Source organism: Canis lupus, chromosome 22, assembly GCF_048164855.1.
Source record: "Canis lupus baileyi chromosome 22, mCanLup2.hap1, whole genome shotgun sequence".
NCBI classification, from domain to species: domain Eukaryota; kingdom Metazoa; phylum Chordata; class Mammalia; order Carnivora; family Canidae; genus Canis; species Canis lupus.
The window spans coordinates 35,157,656-35,178,022 of record NC_132859.1 but is presented as its reverse complement, the minus strand read 5'-3'; positions in this window follow the sequence as shown (position 1 = coordinate 35,178,022).

Here is a 20,367-nt window from a genome sequence, read left to right as displayed (position 1 = left end):
GCATTACATGTGTTATGATTACTATTATTATCATGTTGTTCGTATTGCTGTAAGTCATACCATATTCAAAATATCTTCCCCAACATAGAACTTGCATGTAGTAAACCTCTCAGTGGTTATATTTCCAGTATAGTAGCTTTATTCCAGAGAAGTGGAGAAGAAGAAAAGTTTAGGAGTCTCAGCTGGCACCCTATATAATCAGAAGATGAAGAATTTGAATTGACCTACCTTAGCAAGAATATTGCTGTGAAATGGATCATGCCCCCACTTCTGTATTCTTTTTTTTAAGATTTTATTAATTTATTCACGAAGACATAGAGAGAAAGGCAGAGACATAGGCAGAGGGAGAAGCAGGCTTCCCACAGGGAGCCCAATGTGGGACTTAATCCTAGGACCTCAGCAGATGCTCAACCACTGAGCCACCTAGGAGTCCCATCCCAGTCCCACTTCTGAATTCTTATGTTGAAGTCCTAACCCGCAATACGATTGTAATTGGAGATGAGGGTTTTGAGATGTAATTAGGTTTAGATGAAGTCATGAGGATGGTACTCTCATGATGAGATTAGTGTCCTTATAGGGACAGACACCAGAGAGCTTATTTATTTATACTCCTGCCTCCCTCTTCTGCTCTCTCCCTCTCTCTTGCTGTCTCTTCACCATGAGAGAGGACGGTAAGAAGACGACCATCTACAAACCAGGAAGAGAAGCTCACATCAGACTGGACCATGTGGGCATCCAGTATGTTGTATTTTGTTATGGCAGCCCAACTGACTAATACAGAAATCATGTAACTTGACTTAGATAAATTTAAACAGTTTTATAAAGTGTTTACATCAATTTACACCCCATGAGAAGCATATGATAATTAAGATGGTATGGGAAAACAAATCTATGATAATAGAAGCCGCACCCAATGAGAAGTCAATACTGACCATTTAGTGCAAAGACCACTCCTCCCTAGAAAGTCATTCTGTTACATTGTGAACAGATAACAGCCCACAGTTGCATTAGCAGTACTTAACAATTTTGTCACAATTGAAAACACATATTTTCACATTTTCAAATCACAGTTTTTACAAACATCATGAGATATTGTTTGAAATTACTTTGAAATTATAGTAATTATCAGACCCTCTGCTAGATCTTGTTATTTAATGCATTAATTAAAAAGAAAACATATAATTCCATCACAATTTGTAAATTTTTTGCTGACTACATTCTGATATAATTAGTTTCCTTGATGATCCTCTGTGCTTGATTTTATGGATTTAAAAACATTATTCCAGGAAGAGATCCACTGATTTTACCAGATAATCAAAAAGATCTACATCCCCCCCAAAAAAGTTAAAAACCTATGTCTCAGCCACTAAGCTAGGGTGCTTCTGTTAGACTTCCTGGTCCAAAATTTTGCTGGTTGATGTGGAGACACTTTTACTTCCCAAGAGGTTCTACTCAGTTAACACTAAATCTAGTAAACCTCCCAGCTCCCAAATTAGGAGCAGATTCCTGCAATGTGTCATTTATTTGGCGAGTTCAATCCTGGTGAGTGTTTCTTGTGTGTAGTTTAGTGTTTCTGTATCCAAATAAGGTTGAAATAGATATTCTGTGCATTCTGAAGTTGGTGCGGAAATAAACATTCTTCAGGAAGAGCTTCTCTTAGGTTTAATCTAATTAAATGGTGGACATATTGTCAAATTAGGCTGTCATCAGTATTGTAGGGCTGGATGAATCCACCCTATTACAAGGATTTCTGGGGCTCTTTGTGAATTATTTCTCCAAAATGAGTTTAAAATGTATTTCTTTATCTACTTCTTTGCTTTTAAGGGGTAGTAAAGCAGAGAACAATCTTTAGGAATAACCTCACATCTTCAAAATTGAAGGTTGAATGGATACAAGGTTTGAATACAGCCCTTGAATAGAAGTTGTATTTGCCCACCAAACATGAGCTGGTCACACACGGGGTAGACAGATCAGTAAAAACCTTGTGGCTGAACTAGTTGTTTACTGGTTATACACTGTTTAAATTGATGCTAAATAAATAAACTACATCATTGTAGGGTAAGAACTCAAATAAAAATCAAAAGAAATATTTTATACGCAGTTAGGAAAACATTTGGGCTTTCCTCAATGTGAAGAGAAACTTGTCAGTTCTTTAACCATAAAGCAGATGATGACTCAGGATTGTCACCATCGCCAACTGTGTAGGATAATGTTGTTGTATGATATTTGTAACCTACTCATAACTTTATATTTCTAAGCTGCCTGTAAACACATCTTCCTTGTCACAACTTTGTGTGTTCATGCTGTAAAGGAGGCAGGATTGAGTAGACAACAGAGTATTTTAGGTTGATCCAAACCAGCAGCTGAGGCAAAGGAAGATCTCAGGGTATATTAGTTAGGATGTTTGGGGTTGCAACTAAAACAAAACAAAACAAAACAAAAAACAACAAAACAACAAATAAACAGTATCTAAACTGGTAGAAGATGGTTATCATGTCTTATTTCTTTAATGTTTTCTCATAACTGCAAATAATAACAGCTTTAAGCCTGGCCTTATCTAGCAGTTGAATTATGGAACTAGGACCCGGATTTTCTTTTTTCCTTAAAGGCTCCTTCATCAGTGATAACTTTCCTTCTGTGGTCATGCAGTGGCTGTGGAAATTCAGGATGCTATAGGTTTTTTTGATGTGATGCTACTGGAAAGAAAAAGAGTTGTCTCTGATTGGCCTCGCCTTTGAATTTACTCACTTGGACAATTTGAAAACTCTGCCCACCCACCTCCTCTCACCACCAAAACCACCATTAAATGCCACACTCTCCATAGAGCCTTTGTTAATAACCCCAAATGCAAATCCATTTCTTTCCTCTGTGAATCCAACACTGGCTTGACCCTCTGGTTGCTGTGCAGTTGGAAGGGCCTTGATATCCCCTACGATAGATACACAGACTCATTTAATTTAGCACTTAGCCACCTAGTTGTGTGTTCATTGTCAGGGGTACGAAGATGAACAAGGCATGGTCCCTGACCTAGAGAAGTGTATGGTCTAAAATGAGAGAAAGTACAGGTCACGATGTGAAAGAGTTGTGCGCACTGAGATGACATATAGCTGCAGAAAGACAAAACTAGGAGAGACTAATTGAAAACCTCAAGGTACTCTAGACAGGGGAGGGAGGGATGTGACAAAGAAGTAATGATATCAGCACAGACATGAGAGAGAGAGGGTGTTCAAGAGAAGGCCCACCAAGGAAAGGCATAGGGTATATCAAATTTCATATGATGCTTAGACAATCTTGAGCAATGTGAGAATGTTTTGAGAAGGAGGCCTACTTATTGCCTCCTTCTTTGCTGGGGTAAATGAAACCTGGATTCTAATTCCAGCTTTATGACCTAGGAGCTGTTTGACATTGAGCAAATTAATTTCTTTGATCCTGACCTTTCTCATCTATAGTGTGGGGAAACAGTAATGTTCATGCTTAGGTAGAAATGTAGAACACGATGATGTATGTCCATACTTAGAACGGTGCCTCCCACATAGTGGAGGGCTTATCAAATTGAAGTTTTGGAGTTTTTGTGTCTTCTGTATCTTTTGCCTAATGCTTTAAGGAGGACTATATCAGTGCTCAGGGGATCTCTAGATCCTCTCACTTAAGTATTTGACCACGGTGTGTCTTCTCTGACTTCCATGAAATTTCCATGGCCAGAACCTGTGGCTTTCTTCACAGAACTAGTTTCAGGCTGCTGGAACCACATGTCCGGCAGGTGCAGAGAGCAGAAAGTAATCCACTAGGGTGGTAGTTAATCAATGATTGGCTGGTGCAAAATTTTACATCAGTTTAGGACAGTGCCACCACCTGGCACAACTGACCCTCCAGCTTCCCCCAGGGCTTAGACTGGAGCTCCCCTCTGTGCATGTTGCCTGAGACCACCCTTCTTGGTTTACTCTCTTCCCTGCCCTACCCCCCCCCCCCCCGTTCCTTTAATGGTCTCTCTGGCACACTTCCTTAATAAACTACTTGCACATGAAGCCTCATCTCAAGATTTAATACCAGGAACCCAATATAAGATATGTGTCCCTCACCTGACTTCCCAATTTCACTGTTGGCTTCCAGCAACTTCAATCAGGCTGTGAGAGTAGCAGCAAAACTAGATCTAAGAGAGGTGGAATGGACAATACATGGTGCCAGGCATTGTGAGGAGAACTAAAGAAGTGAGATGGGAGGCCAGTAGAGACTCTAGGAGATTCCATTGCTGAGATGTTCTTTCTATCTAATGGAAAGTAATTGATGCTTTAGGGCAAATCCATTCTCCAACCTTAGCACCATGAAAACATCATTTGCTAAAAGCACTGAGCTGTGTGCACCTGATAGTTTCTCCAAAGGGCCAGTTTGCTTGGTTCAGAGAAGACAGTGGGCTAGCTGTTCCAAGGTGAGTGCTGGAAAAATGTCCACCACCTGGCCAGGACTTCAGAGTTCTAACACATGGGTACTTGGGATGCCAGACCATCTTGGCTGCTCTCATCACCTTTTCTGTCTATCTTCTCTATGCAGGACTCCAGTGCCAGTTTAAATTAATCCTACTGTTAATTCATTATACCATAATCAACCCCATCCCCAGAAGCTCTACCAATAAACTGGAGATCCAAATTACAGTTAGTTTCTAAGAAAATTCCTATGAATCCAGAATAAATATCAATATAGATTAAATTTGTAACCTTTTATAATTCTTACTATCATAAACTATAACAAAAAAAGCAGTTGTCATATTTTAGATATCTCTCTCTAGACATGTTGCTGGCTAATTTGAAAATCCCAAATCTAGCCAACTCTTCCTTCCTGTATGGTGAATTCTTAAAAATGGTAATTTCCAGGGCACTTGGGCGGCTCAGTTGGTCTCAGGGTCCTGAGGTCAAGCCCAGCATCGGGTTCCCTGCTCAGCAGGGAGCTTGCTTCTCCCTCTCTTCCCCTGCTTTAGCTACACACATTCTCTCTCTCTCTCTCTCAAATAAATAAAATACATAAATAAAATCTTTTTAAAAATGGCAATTTCCCTAAAGGTTAATAAGCAGGAAAGACTTCTTAAATTTAATTAATTAGATACATTTTCAAGTTTACACACACACACTCCACCTCAAGATACAAAATATCAAGGTATCAGCATGAGAGCTTATGCTCTATATTTGACAGTACAATATATCAAATAAATAAAACAAGTTCTCTTTTTTTTTTTTTTTTTTTTTTAAGTTCTCTGTTTTTTAAACAAACTATTGATTGATTTTTTGAGAATCAGAAAAACGCATTTGGCTTGGAAAAATAATGTTTTTCTTTGGCTATGCCTAGATCATTTAAATAAGCATATTTGTAAATTCTGTAAATGAAACCATAAAATGTATTGGCCAGTAAGCCAGATTCCCCCAGTGTTTAGAAAGTGGACATTTGGGGCAGCACCAGTTAGTAATGAACCATCGATATCACTGCTTAATATATCACCATTAATGTCCAGATAGTGGGACTCCCATCATTTCTCTGCCATGTTATAGAACAAGAAGGGCTACCAGAAGTACCACTTTCAGAGGAGCTACGAATGATGTGATGGTGTCTATTTTTAAGACTATTTAAAGCTTATTCATTTTGCCAAGGCCAATAGCCTATCCTTGAACCACTGGGTATTAAGAGACATGGGGAACCAAACCCATTTCTAGAAAATAGTTATAGGTCATAGATGGAAGCACAGAAGACCTGGCCTATAACCTTTGATTAACCATGGTTTCCTGAGGGAAATTAGAGATTTCCTGTGTCCTTTTGGCTTTACAGATATTAATTAGCTATGCTTATAGACTCTAATTTCTGAGTGTGGGTGAGAGATGGGCAGGGTCTACAAATATAGCCATATATGCAGCTGAGCTCACCTGCTGCATTCACCAAAAGGAGAAATTAGTTCTATTGAAATACTGTATGTTACTAAGCCCCAAGCCCAGTGGGGCAAGAATGACTATATTAACCTTGTATTCTTCTTAAGAAAATCAGACAGCCCCTGTTCTGCCATAGTGCTGAAGAGGTGAGGAGATTAGAAGATTTAAAGAACCCTGACATTGTATGAAGTGATGCGTTGCCTCTACATTTCAAAACCTATAGTTAGGATCTGCATTATCGATCTCCTCCTCCCTCCTGAATCAGTCCCGTAAGTCCACAATCATACTCTAAAGAGGAGTTGGCAAACTCTAGCCCATGAATTGAATCTGGCCCACCACCTGTTTTGTAGTAAAGTTTTACTGAATGTCAGCCATGCTCATTCATTTATGTATTGTCTGTAGTCACTTTCATGCTACCGCAAGAGAGTTGAATAGCTCCATTTGAGACCAAATGATTCCCACAGCCTAAAATATCTGGTATTTTATAGGAAAAGTTTGCCAATCTCTGCTCTAGCATATGTCATTAAAGGAAAAGAAAAAAAATTAAATATCTTACAGCACTAAGAGAAAACGTTTCAATACTTTGAGAAATAGTAATACAAATGTATTATTTAGAACTTTAAGGCAACAAGAACAAGGAAAAGAGTTAAAAGCAGTTGCCTCTTGGCTAGAGTCAGGGCACTACTGGGTTTTTTAAAAATTTAAGTTTTGGTGCCTGGGTAGCTCAGCGTTTGAGCATCTGCCTTTGGCTCAGGGCATGATCCCCGTCCAGGGATTGAGGCCCATATCCAGCTCCTGCTTCTCCCTCTGTCTATGTCTCTGCCTCTCTTTCTCTGTGTCTCTCATGAATAAATAAAATCTTAAAAAATAAATAAAAAATAAAAACTTAAGTCTACTAATACAATTAAATTTTTCAAAATAAGAATATGTACTACTTTGATAAGCAAACATGTAAAACCAGAAACAACCACAACGCTCTTCCCTTTACTCCACCTTTCTCTAGGTATCACCTCCTTTCTTTCCTTTCATACCACAATTTCTTGAAGGACTTCTCCAAACTTGCTGCTCCTTATAGTTCTTCATTCTTCAATTAGTAAAATCTGGCTTCAGACCCCTCAGTCTAAGGAAACTGTTCCTGTCAATACTGTCAACATCCTCCATGTCGCCAAATCAAACGAATGCCTTCTCCATCTTCCTATCTGATTCTCAGTAGTACCCAACACAGTTCATTCTTCTTTCTGACTTGCAATATTCTACATTTAGCTTCCTAATTTTCCTCTCCCTCAGAAGCTGTTGTTTCCTACTGTTCTATGCCAGCTATTCTGTGCCGTTTCAATCCTTTTAATCAACTTGTCTCAGGGCTTAGCCTAGCACCCTTTACTTTCCCATGAGATCTTATCCAACCCCATGTATCCAGCTTTCAAATTTCAAATTTATTATGACTAAAACTAGAGTTCTTGATAACTTGCTAGAGCCCCCATCCCATCCCCTTGCTAGAGCCTTCTTCTACCCTAGTTGGCTTCATTTATTGAATTATACTCTCTGATAGCTCAAAACCCCAAATCTAGGAGTTATTTTTGATCCCTTCCCCTTTTTCACTATCGCCTTGAATCAATCACTAAATCCTAATCATTTTACCTTCAAAATATATCTCACATCTGTTTACCTCTCTCCCAAGACCACAGCCAACATCTTAGTTCAAGTAACCATCACGTCTTACCTGGTCCACTGCAATGGTTCCTAAGTGCTCTGTCAGCCACTATGCCTGCCTCCACCATTACTCATTCACCACACAGTAGCCAGAAAGATCTTTTTAAAAATAAACCAGATAGTCTTCAACACACACTCCAATGACTTCAGACTGCTCACACAATAAACTGCAAACCCTTTATCCTCATCTACAAGTCCCCATGAAATCCACCTCCTGCTTCCTGCTCCCACTTCACTTCAACCTTCTTCCCACTCATTGTGCTCGTCTCTCTGGCCTGCTTCCGGGTTCTGTGAACACTTCAAAGCTTGTTCTGCCTCCAAGATTTGTACTTGCCCTTCCTGGAATGCTTTTCCCCAGCACTACACAGGGTTGCTCCTCATTCTGGCCCTAAGCAGATTGTTTTCTGACTGGAACTAATGGGGCAGCAAGGGGACTGCGTAGCAAAATAATCCAAAGCTTTGAGGCTTACGGCAGCAGTTTACTGTTTTTCAAAATTTTGTAGGATTTCAGGCAGATCCCAACTGAGTGTTTTTTCTGCTCCATGAGATATTAATTAGAGCCATCTATTCAGCCTCATTCAGCCAGCGATACTGAGAGATGCCTGAGGACTTCATTCCCACATCATTCCCAGGTCATCCCTGAGGTATAGTCTGGGGCAAACTTGCCAAAGATTCCCATCAAATGTTTGCTAAGAAGAGTGTTAGGCCAGGGAAATTACTAGAACCACGTGACTAGCACCTAACACAGATAAGGAACTAGAAAAAAGTCAAAAATTTTTTAAGATTTTATTTATTTATTTATGAGAGACATACAGAGAGAGAGGCTGAGACACAGGCAAAGGGAGAAGCAGGCTCCATGCAGGAAGCCCAATGTGGGACTCGATCCTGGATTCTGGGATCACGCCCTGAGCCAAAGACAGACACTCAACTGCTAAGACATCCAGGCGTCCCGAAAAAAGTCAATTTTTAAAAAAGATTTTACTTGTTTATGAGAGACACAGAGAGAGGCAGAGACATAGACAGAGGGAGAAGCAGACTCCCTGGGGAGAGCCCAATGCGGGACTCGTTCCCAGGACCCCGGGATCATGAAGTGAGCCAAGGGTAAATGCTCAACCACTGAGGCACCTAGGTGACCCAAAAGTCAATTTAAGTAGATTAAAATAATATCTTTTTTTCAAATAAACATGTATGTTCATACATACACACACTAATATAGACATTTCTGAATAAATAAATATGTCAGATTTAGAGACAGACAAATTGCCTGTCCTGGCACCATTGTTAACCAGCCCCAGTTGCTCTGTCTCTATAGCACCTCTGGCTCTCCTTGGAAACAGTTGATTAAAAATGGTTGCATAAGGTAGAGATGCCAGGCACCTTTGAGACTCTATCAGTGGGCACTTTTCCAACTTCTTCTGCCAAATATTCCCATCAAATGTTCAGATTATCTCTGTATATTAACTCATGGCCTTTCTACCTGGAAATTGGCCCAAGTCCGCTTTGTGATGTCCAACACTTGCTTCTAGACATGTGTTTTGATTTTATGTTCCCCTAGAGTTTTCCCACTTTGTATTGGGCATTGCCATCATAACTAGTACTTTAGAAGTTATTCCATACTTTCTTCATTAAGGAGCAGATTCATTTTTTCATTTTGATCAACTATACATAGACCGGACACTAAGTGAAATGTCTTGAATGTTGACTTCCCTTGGGGACATTCAAATACTGCATGTTGGAGACCCTATCACTGCTGGAACCATCACCTGCCAGGTACTCCTATCTCCTTTGTCACTACATTTTGCCACTCAGTGGGGCTGCCTTTCATATTCTCAGGCTGGTTCTTTCCCCGCGTACCTGCCCCATACCAGTGGATGAATCTAGACCCAAGCCTTTTATTAGTGTGTCCCATTGTGATGCAATGAACCTAATTAAGACTGGCCAGATTCTGACAAATAGTAGATTTGCAGCATAGTCTCCAGTATTTTTTCCAATATGGTGGTATTGACTACCTGGATACTCTGAATTTGTTTGATTGCCTGTGACCTCAGGTATGATTTTTTTTTTTTACTTGGCCACCTATTATCTAAAATTCACATTGATCTGGCGGAGGTGGAGGTAAGCAGGGGGATAGGTATCTTAGATGCCAATATAAGGTTTTAGAAAGAAGCAGAGTATGCTGCTTATGACTATGGGAATAACCCATGAATTAACAAAGCCAAAAATGGTCAACCGAACTACCCAAATAAGAACAAATAAGATAGTTGAATCCAGAAAGGCAAAGATGAGTTTAAAAGTCTTGCAGAAATACATGGCATAAAGACATCATCAAAGACCTTGGCCTATTTATAGTACAATGATGATGATCTATTCAGTCTGGAGATATATTAGCAATATCATTACTAATACTAATGAATTTCCTCTGACTTCATGCAAAGAGATAATATGGTATTAGAAGAGGAATGTGAGGGGCATCTGGGTGGCCCAGTTGGCTAAGTGACCAACTCTTGGTTTCCACTCCAGTTGTGATGCCAGAGTTGTGAGACTGAGCCCCTATAGGTCTCCATACTCAGTGCTGAGTCTGCTTTAGACTTCTTCTGCCCCTCTCCCCTGTGTGTTCCTTCGTGCTCAGGTACAATCTCTTTCTCTTAAATAATCTTTTTTTAAGAAAGAAAAGGAATGTGAGCTCTATAATCACAGACTTCTATACATTACTTATTATTTCTTAGAGGTTAAGATCATCTCTAACGTTAGGTGGTGATTGGCACTTGTAGAGACTTCATAAATTGCAATGACCACTATGCAATAAATCTGCTTCTTGAAGCAGAGACAAGTCTCACTTGGCTTGTGTCCCCAGTGTGTGTCAAATACTTAGCACACAGTACGTGTTCAACACATGTTGAATAAAAGATACTTGAGAGAACATAGCCAAAGAAAGGTGAATTCTGCTTTTATTTCAATCCACATCTGTTTCATATAATTTTTCATGGTTGACATCCAGTCCTCTTTACAATTTCCCTCTCTCTTGACATTTAATTTGGGCTTTCTCTGATCTGGTCTTTGAAAGTACCCACATTTAATTTGTTCTGGGTTTTTAGAACTTCATTGTGATGTTCATAACCCAAGATTATGTTTATTTTGGGATAACATATTTTTCTTGCAAAACCTATCATTTATTCCATTCACTATATTTTCAGTTGCCTTAATTATGCTTAATTAAGGACAATGACTCATCAGGATCTGACCCACCTACAATCTATCCTGCTTCCCTTTCTTATAGTTGGTCTCCAAAATCAGTTAGTGTTCTAGTCCAGTACTTCTCAAACCAACATTACTCAAGAGATCAGGGGAAAAACCCAGATTGCAGGGTCCCACTTCCAGAGATTCTCATTCAGACAGTCTGGATTAGGGTCTGAAAATTAGCATTTCTACTAAGTTCTCAGATGTTGATGCTGATGTTATTGATCCATGGACCACATTTTGACTAGAACTGTTCTTGCCTGTGGTATTATGCCACATTCCCCCAACACATATTTACAGTGCCATATCTTTGATTTATTCTCTTCTATCTGCCTAGAATATCCTTCCCTGGTCTTTTCATTCAGGAAATTTCTACTCATCTTTTGAGATCAAATTTAGTCTTATCTACTTTGCAATACATTCTTTGTCCCATTTTTATCCCTAAAGGATCAGTCCTTCCTCATTAGCTTTCTTCTTAGTCCCTTTCACCTGTATGTCTTTTCTCATTCTGTTTCAGTTTGCTTTGTACATCTGTTCTTCCCACTAGATTGTGAGTTCATTGAGGTCAGAGACTATATTTTTCTAGAACCACATGTCCTTCTCACTGGCAGAGTTTTGTATACAAAGGCATTTGTTACATATTTGTTCTTGATTAGATTATTGCTCCTATTTCTTCCTTCCTTAGGTTAAACTGTAATTGCATTGCAGCTTCATACCAGAGGTTTTATTCATTTTTTTCTTTTTAAAAATATACACCAGATGGCACCGGAAGGCTTTAGTTTAATTCTCTAGGGACCTTGGGGGTATTAGGTAACTGCTGTATACAGTGAAGATCACAAGGACTGGCACAGTCTAACAATTACAAACCCCTTTAAAAGCCATTGTCATCCTCAGAGACAGGCAGGCCAGTCATTAGTGACAAAACATCACCAACACACTTTCTAAATAGGAAGGATGTAGTCTGCATGTAATGGAAGGAAATTGGACCACTGAGACTGTTCACCTGACCTACCTGAGCTGAGCTTCATTTAAAGTTGGAACCAATCAAAGCTTGTAAATTAGCTTGAGATTCATGGTGAATTTAAAAAAAAAAAAAAAAGAATGTCTCAAGGGTGCTAAAAGCCTCTGATTTACTACTTCTGATTTCTTGACTATTACATTAAGGAGATCTCAGCATACTGCCATAAAGAAAAAGGATGGCTCCCTCAAATAGTTTCATTTGTTTGGTTTGGATTTCTCATTTAAGCATTAGCATTTCTAGACAGAAGTAAGCAAGGGTTATGGGGAGCTGGGGGACAATCATGCATATTAGTCTTACATAATCATGTACCCTCTCTTACAAAGGATGAGCCATAATAGCCTGAAAGCCAGTGTTTCTAAGAGAACACCTGCCCAAGACTAATGGCAACATTTACCAGCAAGGATCCACAGAACTAGATACTGTCACATAATTAAGTCCCACATCCGGGAAGTTTAGTTCTGTTGGCTTAGCCAACTTCTAGAGTGATTGTCTAACAGATTAGCAGAGTCTATGTTCAAAAGGCACCAGTCTCTAGGGGACCAGATCTACCTACTAGAGATTGTAAAGCTAAGAGTTCAATATGAGGTCAACTTGTCTATCAAAGTCAGCCCTACAATGACCTTACTTGATTTTGCAAGTTTAATGAAATCTGAATGTTTATTTTGTCCTGCACATTATAATCAAATACATTTTTTATTTTTTGCTCAAATTGTTCCACTGTTTAGCAATTGGGACCTCTTTTGGTTGGCTGCTATGATCCTTTGATATACCTCTATAATTGGAGATTTGTTGTTGCTGTTGTTGATTTAGCACTTCCTTGTTTGCTGGCACTCCAGGACTCTCTAAGCCATGTTGTTTATTTTCTATCTCAGTCCTAGAATCAGCCATTTTCCAAGAAGCCCTGGTTCCCTCCGTTGGTGAGTGGTATTATTATTATTATTATTTTAAAGATTTTATTTATTTATTCATGAGAGACACAGAGAGAGACAGAGGCAGAGACACAGGCAGAGGGAGAAGCAGGCTCCATGCAAAGAGCCCGATGTGGGACTTGATCCCGGGACTCCAGGATTATGCCCCGGCCCAAAGGCAGGTGCTAAACCACTGAGCCACTCAGGGATCCCTGGTGAGTGGTATTAGAAGTTAAGATGTGGGTGCTTGGTGTGCCTGTTGCTACTGGGGTCTTATTGTTTCAGGTCTTCTCAGCTGACAGAGCAAGGAAATATATAACTGTATACTGATCTGCACATATAGTCATCTTTGTAAATATTTCTATATGGAAACATCATCACCTATATTAAGCTAAGCATGAGATCTTAGTGATACCTCCAACTCTAATTCATTACTACCTGGATCACTTTGCTTCTCTGCAAATTGCCACTCCAATAGTGAGAAATCTGGCTCCTATTATCTGCCATTCATTTATTTAGTCAAGTTCCAGAATATATGTATAGCAGTTTCAGAGTTTTTAGCCTGTGCAGCCATGGGAAACAACTTTATCAACTACAGGATAGTGTTTATAAACAGTCCACTTTGCCTTTAATCGCAACAGTTGCTACTCATTTCCAAGGTGACTTATTTTTTCCCTTTACCCTGTTTATACAGATTCTTTCGTAAAGATTCTGTTCCATACTTTGGTCCCCCATCTCCTAAATGATCACCTTTAATTTCGTACATCAATGTTCACTCTCTGCCATGAAGTTCTATGAATATTGGCAAATACATAGTGTCATGTATCTACAATTACAATATGATAAAAAAATTGTTTTACTTGCCTAAAAAAAATTCCATGTTTCACATATTCAATTATTTTCCCACTGAGAATCCTGGCAATTGTTGATCTGTTCACCTCATTTATAGTTTTGCCTTTCTAGATGTTAAAATTATAACAATATAGTAATTCGCTTTTTTTTCAGACTAGTTTCTTTAACTTAGTAACACACATTTAACTTACCCATGTCATTGTGTAGCTTTGATCATTTCCTTTTATTGCTGAATAGTTTTCCATTGTAAGGATATACTACAGTTTATAGATCACATATTGAAAGAATATGTAGATTGCATCCAGTTTCCGGTAATTATAAAGTTGCTATAAATATTGCACGCTCATTGTATATGTGTATGAGTTTTCAAGTTATCAAATGCTTAAGTGTGGTTGCTGGGTCATACAAGACAAGATTATGTTTAGCATTATAAGAAACTGCCAAACTATCTTCCAGTGTGGATGTTCCATATTGCATTCCCACCAGCAATAAATGAAAGCTCCTATTCCTCCATATCCTTCACAGCAATTGGAGTTGCCAGTTTTTAATTAAAAAAAATTGCCATTCTAATAAGTGAGTAGTAGTAAAATTTTATATTTTTAAAAGTAGATAAATGCTTTATGTTTAGATTTTTTAAAAATAATGTTCAAAGATTCATTGGAATTTCTTCATTTTTTTAAAGATTTTATTTATTTATTAGAGACAGAGAGAGAGGCAGAGACACAGGCAGAGGGAGAAGCAGGCTCCATTCAGGGAGCCTGACATGGGACTCAATCCCGGGTCTCCAGGATCATGCCCTGGGCTGAAGGTGGCGCTAAACCGTTGAGCCACCCGGCTGCCCTAGAATTTCTTTATTTTTATTTTATTTTATTTTATTTTATTTTATTTTATTTTATTTTATTTTTTTTATTTTTTTATTTTTTTATTATAAATTTATTTTTTATTGGTGTTCAACTTGCCAACATATAGAATAACACCCAGTGCTCATCCCATCAAGTGCCCACCTCAGTGCCCGTCACCCAGTCACCCCCACCCCCAGCCCACCTCCTCTTCCACCACCCCTAGTTCGTTTCCCAGAGTTAGGAGTCTTTCATGTTCTGTCTCCCTTTCTGATATTTGAAGAAGTCAAACTCTGCCTCTTTGCCGATGACATGATACTCTACATAGAAAACCCAAAAGCCTCCACCCCAAGATTGCTAGAACTCATACAGCAGGGATCCCTGGGTGGCGCAGCGGTTTGGCGCCTGCCTTTGGCCAAGGGCGCGATCCTGGAGACCCGGAATCGAATCCCATGTCGGGCTCCCGGTGCTTGGAGCCTGCTTCTCCCTCTGCCTGTGTCTCTGCCTCATTCTCTCTCTCTCTCTGTGACTATCACAAATAAATAAAAATTTAAAAAAAAAAAAAAAAAAGAACTCATACAGCAATTTGGCAGCGTGGCAGGATACAAAATCAATGCCCCGGAGTCAGTGGCATTTCTATACACTAACAATGAGACTGAAGAAAGAGAAATTAAGGAGTCAATCCCATTTACAGTTGCACCCAAAAGCATAAGATACCTAGGAATAGACCTAACCAAAGAGGTAAAGGATCTATACCCTAAAAACTATAGAACACTTCTGAAAGAAACTGAGGAAGACACAAAGAGATGGAAAAATATTCCATGCTCATGGATTGGCAGAATTAATATTGTGAAAATGTCAATGTTACCCACGGCAATTTATGCATTTAATGCAATCCCTATCAAAATACCATGGACTTTCTTCAGAGAGTTGGAACAAATTATTTTAAGATTTGTGTGGAATCAGAAAAGACCCTGAATAGCCAGGGGAATTTTAAAAAAGAAAACCATATCTGGGGGCATCACAATGCCAGATTTCAGGTTGTACACCAAAGCTGTGGTCATCAAGACAGTGTGGTACTGGCACAAAAACAGACACATAGATCAATGGAACAGAATAGAGAATCCAGAAGTGGACCCTCAACTTTATGGTCAACTAATATTCGACAAAGGAGGAAAGACTATCCACTGGAAGAAAGACAGTCTCTTCAATAAATGGTGCTGGGAACATTGGACATCCACATGCAGAAGAATGAAACTAGACCACTCTCTTGCACCATACACAAAGATAAACTCTAAATGGATGAACGATCTGAATGTGAGACAAGATTCCATCAAAATCCTAGAGGAGAACACAGGCAACACCCTTTTTGAACTTGGCCACAGTAACTTCTTGCAAGATACATCCATGAAGGCAAGAGAAACAAAAGCAAAAATGAACTATTGGGACTTCATCAAGATAAGAAGCTTTTGCACAGCAAAGGATACAGTCAACAAAACCTACAGAATGGGAGAAGATATTTGCAAATGACATATCAGATAAAGGGCTAGTTTCCAAGATCTATAAAGAACTTCTTAAACTCAACACCAAAGAAACAAACAATCCAATCATGAAATGGGCAAAAGACATGAAATCTCACAGAGGAAGACATAGACATGGCCAACAAGCACATAGAGAAAATGCTCTGCATCACTTGCCATCAGAGAAATACAAATCAAAACCACAATGAGATACCACCTCACACCAGTGAGAATGGGGAAAATTAACAAGGCAGGAAACCACAAATGTTGGAGAGGATGCAGAGAAAAGGGAACCCTCCTGCACTGTTGGTGGGAATGTGAACTGGTGCAGCCACTCTGGAAAACTGTGTGGAGGTTCCTCAAAGAGTTAAAAATAGACCTGCCCTACGACCCAGCAATTGCACTGCTGGGGATTTACCCCAAAGATACAGATGCAATGAAACGCCGGGATACCTGCACCCCGATGTTTCTAGCAGCAATGTCCACAATAGCCAAACTGTGGAAGGAGCCTCGGTGTCCATCGAAAGATGAATGGATAAAGAAGATGTGGTTTATGTATACAATGGAATATTCCTCAGCCATTAGAAACGACAAATACCCACCTTTTGCTTCGACATGGATGGAACTGGAGAGTATTATGCTGAGTGAAATAAGTCAATTGAAGAAGGACAAACATTATATGGTCTCATTCATTTGGGGAATATAAAAAAATAGTGAAATGGAATTTCTTTAAATAAGAACTCTCCTAAGTGTCTATTTCCCTGCTTATATGAAGAAATCATTAGTTTCTTGATGGGGAAAGCCTACTGAAGTTACTTAGTAGAGCTTTGATGCACCAACATCATTGTCATCACCTGGAGACTTGTTAGAACTACAGAATCTTGGGTCTTAACCCAGACCTACTAGATTAGAATCTACAATAACATGACCTCCAAGTAAATTATGTATAAAAAACTTTAAGAAGCATTGCTCAGGAATCACAGATTTATAAAGGTGGAAGGGATCTGCCATTTGGCAGGTAAGGGAACTCTCCTAAACCTTTGTGTGCTGTGTGTGCTTTGTTTGTGGTTGTTTGTATGCAATGCTGTGTTGCTAATCCTCTTGAGTACATACTTTCTCAAGGCAGGTGAGAGTTTGCTCAAGGTTACACAATCAATTATTCAAAAAGGGAAAAAAATAAGCTTAGCCTCATTACTCAGTTATATAAAACAATATAAACTCAATCTGAAATCATGCTGAAAGTCATTACACAAATTCAATGTAAAGATAATTTACAAAGCCCATCAGTTGTGTGAGGCCAGCCAGCAGTCATTTCTCACTGAGCATTCACTGAGCTGAACTGTGCTGTCACTCACATTAGGGTAAAGCACCTGGTCTCCATTTGGCCTCCAGGAAAAGCTAAAAAAAAGCTAAAAATAATAATAAGGAATCTTTTATTTACCAATTCCAGCCATGAAGCTGTGAACTCTTAATCTTACAATAGCACTTAATCACCAGCTCACTAGAACATAAATAACCCCCAGGGCCAAGGATTGATGTAAATATTCTAATGTGAGCTCATTGAAGCACAGTGGCTGCCACTGGAGAGTGGGGAAAATTCAACTTCCCCCTTCCTCAGTTGGGAACAGGTACCCTCAGACAGTGCTGTCTTCTCAGCCCATGTCTTGAAGAGGTTTGAGGTGCAATATCCAGGTATCCACCCAACAACCTAAGGTGGGTGATACCCTCAGGGACACAGATGCCCTCAAAATTCATTCTGGGAAGCAAAATCCAAGATCCTTGCTAGACACAAGATGATTCCCAAACTAGCCACTGGGGAGCTTATTAGAAATGTAGGCTATCAGGCTGTACCCCAGACCTGCTGAATCAGAACCTGCATTTTTTATTTTAATTTTTTATTTATTTATGATAGTCACACAGAGAGAGAGAGAGAGAGAGGCAGAGACACAGGCAGAGAGAGAAGCAGGCTCCATGCACCGGGAGCCCGACGTGGGATTCGATCCGGGTCTCCAGGATCGCGCCCTGGGCCAAAGGCAGGCGCTAAACCGTTGTGCCACCCAGGGTTCCCAGAACCTGCATTTTAACTAAATAACCAGATGATTCATATGCACATGAAGTTTGCAGAGCACTGGTATGGAAGGAAATGTAGTAAAGGACAAGTATTCAGGTGAAGGGAACAAAAAATTCTCCCTCTACCTTTCAAGATCTTCTAGCTTGACTAAGAATTAAATTTACCTGAGACAAATAGGAGGGGAAAAAAGTTTCATTACATATGCAGAGAGGCTCAAAAATTAAATTGAGACCTAAAGAATGACCAGGGCAGGCAATTTTTATGCTTTTTTTTTTTTTTTTTGACAAAGAGACAATAAATTTGTGCACATTTGACAGGCCAAAGAAAACTTGTGTTTAGGAGTTTTAATTAGTCAGGAAATCTAAACAGAATTTGGGCTGTGGTAATACATTAGCAAAAAGTTACAAAGGTTGTTTATACAGCCTTCTTGGTTCTAAATGTCCTATCTCTGGTTGCAAGGATGTTTCTTTACCTCCCTGTACAGAGAGGACACCACTCACATGGGGGATTTATATATTGCTTTTTAGGGGACAGAGGAGGGTCTTAGTGTCCTTCTTACGCAGGCTGTCTCTTAAGTAACTTTTTTTTTTTTAAGTAACTTTTTAAAATAGTATGCCAAAGTAGCACATTTTGGGGTAGCCTGTCCTTGGTCCCCACACAAGATATGCTTTGAAGGTGAGTAACTTCTATTTTTACCCCATAAGCCTTGTATCTCAGAGCCATTAATATAGATATAGATAGCGATATGTAAAGAACAGTGTCAAGACTAAAGGAGATACACATTATTATTAGGACTGTAACTTAATCGCTAATACAAAGATGGTTATTGCAATTGTTAGTGAGAGATAAAGCCATCAGAGAGACCACAACACAAAATTATAAACTGTTCCCAACTTGTTTTTCAACTTTGCGAGTCCTTCAGAACTACCCCGTTCCCAGGAAGTCCACCAGAGTTACTCAAGGGAGCAGATGTCTGGGAACAAAGAAAATCATAAGGTTCCTGGGAAATCACACAGTTAAACAAATGCTTTTAAAGTCATGCTTAAAGGATTACAAAGTTTTGCTAAGTTCCTGTGATTGCTTCCAATTGCAAGAGTAACTGACCAAAAGGTCACTGGCTGGCAGTGTAAAGCTGCCCTACAGTTTGTGTTAGAGGAAACAGTGTTTGGAGGACTCTCTTCCTGTCTCCTTACTTGCCAGAAGTAATAAAAAACATTTGCTTAAATCAAAGACTCAGGCTGGTCTATTGGCTGACGCACCCCAAGCAGCAAGCCCTTGGCGTTTGGTCAGATTTGGCTCCATCACCAAGCTTCAGCTTCTTAGGCCACCAGCGACTTCACTGGGTTGCACAAAGGAATGCATGACCTGATATAAAAAGCACTCCGCACAGTGTCATCCACATGGAAGTATCAAATAAATATTATTTATCAAAATTATTGTGTGAAGTATCTCTTCTCCAAGAGTAGAACAGTGATTTCTAGTTTCATAATTTTTGTATATCTTATAAAATTTTATTTACAGAAATAAAAAAAAATGTATCATGACGTAAGAACCTCCCACTTTTCCTTTTTCTTTTGGTTGTTGTTAAAGTGGATTTGGGGGATTTGAGAATATATTGAATTCTTTTCACAGTTAACCAAGCCTGGGGGTTTTAAGTGAACATTGAGTGTGGCAAGGCTCAAAGGAAGATGGAGAACATCTAGGACTCATGAGAAGAAGCTGTCTACACATCTCCTATGCCCTCTCCTGGGCTGGGCTTTTTTTGGCAGGAAGTATTGCTTTGTCCTAGTGGGTTCCACTGAGGTTTGTTAACTCCCAAACTGTCCTTAAGCCTTCTTTCCCAGTCTTGGCTGCAAAAACACTTTAAAAATGGCTACGAGAAATGTACTGGGGGATAATTAGGGGCTCTCTCTCCCATCCTCCACTTCAAGCTTTCACTCTTATTTGTTACCAAATTCTCCATTTGTTTTATGTTTTGTTATATTATTTTTACGAAGTAGTTTAATGCTTTGGAATTAGATACGACTGACTGGATTTAAATCATGATTCCTCCATTTGCTAGCTCTTCTATGGAGGATCAGTTACTAAGGTTCAGTAAGCCTCAGTTTCTTTGTCTGTTAAATGGGAATGGCACCATCCTCTGAAGTTGTAAGGATGAACTAGAATTATGTATTCAAAGTACATAGCTGAATGGTTCATAGAAAATGTTCAAAAAAGAAAATGTTCAATAAAGGAACTTTGTTACGATTTGTTTCTTCCCCAAGGAAGCTGACTTCTGAGTCACTCTCTAAAACCTCATT